A 6,000-nucleotide genomic window follows, 5' to 3' on the forward strand; every position below is an offset into this window, starting at 1 on the left:
CTTTCGCTACCTAAATAAGAGCTCATAAATAAAGCTCAACTGTATATATATAATACATTTTTTTTTAAACTACTTTATTTAAACTGAATTGTGTATTATTGTAACATTGTGAATAATATTTCACAACTAAAGTAAATATTGGATGTAATGCAGAACCTATCTTGAAAGACTGCATTTTCTTGCTTATTGAAACTTAAGATAGGTGATGTAAGTATTACTACCCTGTATTATTGGGGGGGGGGAGACTTATTTCACTGTCTGTCACATTACACATTAGAATTAGTCCATAACTGAAAGATTGCAGATTGTTATGGCATTTTCTTGGTTTAAAGAAGATAAAATGCATAGAAGTGGTTTGTAATCCTTTCTACACACTGTAATCTTGTCTCTAAATGTTTCATTTCCCAAACCTTATTCCTAACTTTTAATTATTATTTATCTCTTTCATATAAATTTCAGAATATTATAAACAACTACTTTAAAACTTGTATTAAACTACCTTAAAAATATGTTAGATGTACACTTGCTCTGAAACATTAGTATAGTCAAATTTCTGATTACTGAATGCTGTTTCAAAGGTAATTGTTTCATGTATATATGAGAAAACCTTCAAATCATTATCATTTTGATAATGGTTTTCATACAGTAAGATCATTTCTGGCAGAAATGATCTTAAAATGAATTTATTTGATCTTGAGTCATTTATTAATAAATGATCACAATTAAATTGGTAATTGTTAAAATATCAGTTTTGTCATACGAACTTAATTTCTGGAGTGAAATGTTAAATTTTTAACTTTGTTAAGAAACAGATACTAGATCTGATTTATTTACATGGCTGTATTTTAACTTTTGATATAAAGTGAAGGTTATTAATAACTGTATATATTTCATATTTAATTCATGTATGTACTACAATATAATAGTAAAGGCTACATTTTGTCTGTTAGAAGATTTATATTTCCCATATAAATGTGTAATGTGTGTGTGTGTGCACACATACAAATGCACAATATTTATAAATATTGGCAAAAGTAGCATTTGCCAGTGAAGGCTCGCATCACTGTCACAAGTATATAATTAAATGTATTTTTATGCAAAGATCTTGCCTTATTGTTGATGCCTTGCTATTAAAGATGTCCAACTTTAAAACACTAGAAATCTAAATGTGAAAGAGCAATAGGAAAAAAAGAAATATATACTGACCAATCTAATTTTGTTAAAAATTGTGTACATATCCTTAGGTAGGCTGTTATTATGAAGTAACATTTCTTTCTGTATGAGAAAAACTTTGTTCATTTGTAGTGATTAAAATTGCTGATTCAGAAAGGTTTGTAATCTGATGTTACTATAACCTTTTGAAAAGAAATTTACTATAACCTTGACTCCCAGACTTTTTTTATTGCTCAAAAAAACAAAACATTTGACCAAATAGAACATTGTCAAATATACAGTCATTAAAAAAAAAAAAATAGCCAAAATATTATTGTTCTGATTTGCTTCATTTCATTGCTGTTAAGATGTATACTTGTTTGCTTGTACATTCATTTTTATACCTAAAGATCCTGTTCATAAAAATAAATCTGTTTTGTAAAGTAAAAGTTGTATTCATTTCATACAATGTCTTATATCTGAATAACACCTATTTGTGTATCCACAAACAAGGTTAGTGTTTCAACCATAGTTTTGCAGTGGATTAGTAAGATTACAACTTCATAATTAGCTGCCAAGTTTTTTATAGATTACCAATCATAAAATTTGTTAACTGATAATTTATTTTGAAAATTTTTAATTTTCAAAAAATTTGTTGTAAAATCAATGCTAAATCATATAATAGGTGACCTCAACAAGCTGCTAGATTGAACATATCTACCGTGTAAAAGACCTGTCCTAATTATTTGTAAACTAGGAGATGTCTTGTACATGGTAGTTGTTGATTGTAAACACTTCATGAGAGTCCTGTGCAGATCTGCTGTATTAAACCCACACTCAACCTGCACCGGCAGTAACTGGAACTGCACCCAAACCTGACCAACATTGTGCCCACAACCTGTGGGGAAAAAGGACAGATGATGTGTTAAGAAAATTTGTAATATTTCTATACATCAGTTAATAATACAATTATCATTAAATTAAAATAAATCAATCAATAGTATGAATATTTCATTGCGTTGTATATAATACATAAAAATATATACATTAAAAAATTTGTAAAAGAATAAGAGAAGTTTACCTCGGTATGATACGTAGAACACTTAGGTATCATATTGAGGTAAACTTCACTCATTCTTTTACAAATATTGATATCAATGTAGAATGTATTGAGCATTATAGCTCTGGTTCATACTATATATTAAAAAAGCAACATTCATAATATAATTAATGTTATAAATTTGTATTAACTTGCTGTGCTGCAACAATGTGGGAATTTTCTTGCTTCATCTGTAATTTTCTTTCTTGGATTAGAAATCCAGATGGAGAAACTTTCACTTACTGCACTTACTTTACTTTCACTTCTTCCTTTCTGCACCAGAAGAGAGAAATATACTTGGTGCAGTATAATTTATGCAGACTGCATAATCAGCCAAAACAACAATAGCTATTCATAATGGGGAATGTGTCCACCTATTTCCTCCCCCTCCAGCTCCAGTTTCAAACTCTTAGTAAACATTTTCTTAATGATATAATCTATTATTTTATACCTCATCTTTTTATATCTTTGATCTTTGCACATCATGCCCTAAGTTGTCCATGTGCCATAAAAATTCAAATCAAATATACACTTTTTAAAAATTAATTTTAATAAACAGCAAAAAATAAAAATGTAGATTTCTTATGCATGATGAGCTACTTAAATTATAAAGTAATTTTGAATTTGCTTCAATGAATGCAATCCTAATTACTGTTCCTTTAATCCCCAGTTTTTTGGGAACGATGTTCTTTCAGTTTTATGCTGCAAGATCTCATTTGTAATGTTATTTAGTTTCTAATACTGTGCAGCACTGAGTACATATTTTATTATCGAAAGCAATATAAAGCATAATAATAACATAACATATCTGAAATGATAATTCAGAAATCAAAAAAGATGTCTGTGAGCCTTATGTTCATCTACTTTTCATGTCTGATGATGAAATATTGGGAGGGGCTTAAAACAGTTTTAAATCTTACCTTTTAGGAGAATATACAGGGTGATTCAGGAGGAATAGTAAATATTTTGGGAGTTATAGTAACAATTATTCTTAGTAAAACAATTCATATAAATGTGTCCAATTCTCAATGGATACAGAAATACAGCTGTTTGAAACTGGCGTGCACAAAACCATTGAGAGGTATTAAAGAGCGAATGACTTATTGTTTGTATTGACTTTTTGAATAACAAAAATAGACAAATTGTTTACAGTTCACAATAAATGTTTGAAAATCCCACTGCCAATCTCAATTCACTTTGCAACTTTTGTAGTAATGTAATATGATGTGTTGTTTCTGAGGTCATCTTGGCATTCCTTTATGAAGGCAGCAGTATCTAAAATGAGTGAGCAATTAGTTTCTTGTATTCACCTTTTATTTGTATACTGCACTTTTCATCCATCACCACAAACAAAAATCTAATGAAGTGAGGGCTTAGAAATCTTGGTGGGCAATGAAATGGGATCACCGCTACTGATCCATCACTCAGGGAAAGTTTGATTCAGATGTTGTAACATCAGACGGTATAATGTGCAGGAGCTCTGTCATGCTGAAATTACATACCAATCCTTTGTAGTCCTTCCAATAGTAGAAGTTTGTTTTGCAGAAATTCTAGGTAAATGGGGCCCTGTCGATGATACCGCACCACACATTTACAGAGAAGCGATGTTGAAAATTTGTTTCTATAGTGGCATGTGGATTTTCGTCTGACCATTTATGAGAGTTATGGGTGTTGATACCATCTGGTGAAAGTAGCTTCATCACTGAACAGTATTAATAGCATTAATCAGCAGTTAGCATTTACCCACCGACAAAATTCCAATTGCTGGGCATTGTCTCCTGGTTGAAGGTGTTGCACCCGCTGTATGTGAAATGGATACAAGCCGTGCTCACTTAATGTTAGGCATATTCAGCAAGTGTGAAGATGTGCAACATTCTTAAAAACACTTCTAACACCAAACGGCATCAGGTTATAATTGCTTGGTCACATCTGATTCAGGGAGCTGTGTGTGCCAGTTTCAAACAGCTGTATCTCCGTATCCATTGAGAATTGGACACATGCTTATATGAACTTTTTTACTCAGAATAATCAATACTATCTGTAACCTCCCAAAATTCCTCCTGAATCACCCTGTATGCAATATTTATATATAGTAGTAAAGTAACATTGTGTGTAATTTGAATTAAAAAAAAAATTAAAAACAGTTACTTTGTCCAAAAACTGGAATTGCACCAACCCACAGTTTTAGCATATGCCGTGCATCAAATATAGTTGCAATGCACATAAATTTAGAGAAAGGAGCTTAATGCTATGGAAACATCTGTTGAACAGGTATATATGCATCATTACATATAACACCATTTTTGTCCATATCTTGATGCCAGTGGCAAGTTTTACAACCAGAAAAGAATATAAATACCCAGCCAAAATATTAGGGTACATACTTAATAGCACACTGTATAGTTCTGTTGTTACAAGAATGAACTGAAAGTCACTGCCGTACATATCTCTAAGAAATAGAGGAGTTAGTGAAGTAGGAAAACATATTTTTTTGCTCACCTTTTAAAACCCAAAAGTTTGTTGATCAGAAGAAAATTTGTGCAGTTTGCTGGAAGTTGTTTTCAAGTTTACTTTTCATGTTCTAAACATACTTTTCAGATTTTCAATATCTTATAGCAAATGTACTTCCAGGTTGAGACATTTTCTACAGAGAAACTAATTTGCACTACACAAGACAAAATATGACAGTAAAAATATATACAGGGTGATTCACTACCAGTGCAACAAACTTGCAGGAGGTGTAGGGGGCACAAAGACGAATCGGAATCACAGCATTGCAGGGTCTGAAATGCCTTCGTCATGCGGTAGAGGGCATTGAATGGGAGGTCGCGTGAACAGCGATCCCGCTGGAAGTCAGCATTTGCGAACCGTTTCTGTTGAAGAAACCAAGTAGCAAAAGTCCTCCAGAGTGGATAATCCGCAGGCTCCAATGATTGGACGTGTTGCAGATGGTATGAACTCATTTGGTTTGTTGACGGTATCCTCTATACAGTGGATTGGGAAATACCCAATGGTTGGCCTATCGCTCAAGTACTCGTACTCGGATTGCCTTCTGCAAGACGTAGGACATTCTCCTCATTGTCTGGCATCCTCGTCGTTCGCTCTCGATTTATGGTACCTCTCGTGAAACAACCAGTCTCTCGTAACCTTCTGTGCACACATGCAAAAATCATATGATGAGGAGCACGCCTGTATGGGAAACGTTCCTGGTATAAGTGCAGAGCGGCGTGCCTGTTACAGTCCGCAGCAACATACGTGGGGTGCATGTTGGCCAGTTCAATGTTTGAATACTCGTCCATTCTACTGCCTCGGGAACCGGTTTGCAAATGCTGACTTCCAGCGGGATTGCTGTTCACACGACCTCCCGTTCAACGTCCTCTACCACATGACGAAGGCATTTCAGACCCTGCAATGCTATGTGATTCCGATTTGTCTTGTGCCCCCTACACCTCCTGCAAGTTTGTCGCACTTGTAGTGAATCACCCTGTATATACACTAGGACTATTCAATAAATAATGATAATTTTTCATGAACAACTTTACTGCTTGCTATGTTTAGCTGAGCTACAGAATTTAAGACTAAACCAAGCTGCATCACATAGCAACTGTGCAGTTGGCTTGTGCGCACAGTGTGAACTTGGAGATTGGTCAAATTTATGCCTGTTCAGTTTTGTTTCCATATCAAAACAGCTGAAGCTTGTGAAATGTTAAAAGAGGCTTATGGTGAATCTGTACTTCCATATAGCACAG

The sequence above is a fragment of the Mastigoproctus giganteus genome, chromosome 10 (assembly GCF_048544385.1).
Source record: "Mastigoproctus giganteus isolate SK-2022 chromosome 10, ASM4854438v1, whole genome shotgun sequence".
NCBI lineage: Eukaryota > Metazoa > Arthropoda > Arachnida > Uropygi > Thelyphonidae > Mastigoproctus > Mastigoproctus giganteus.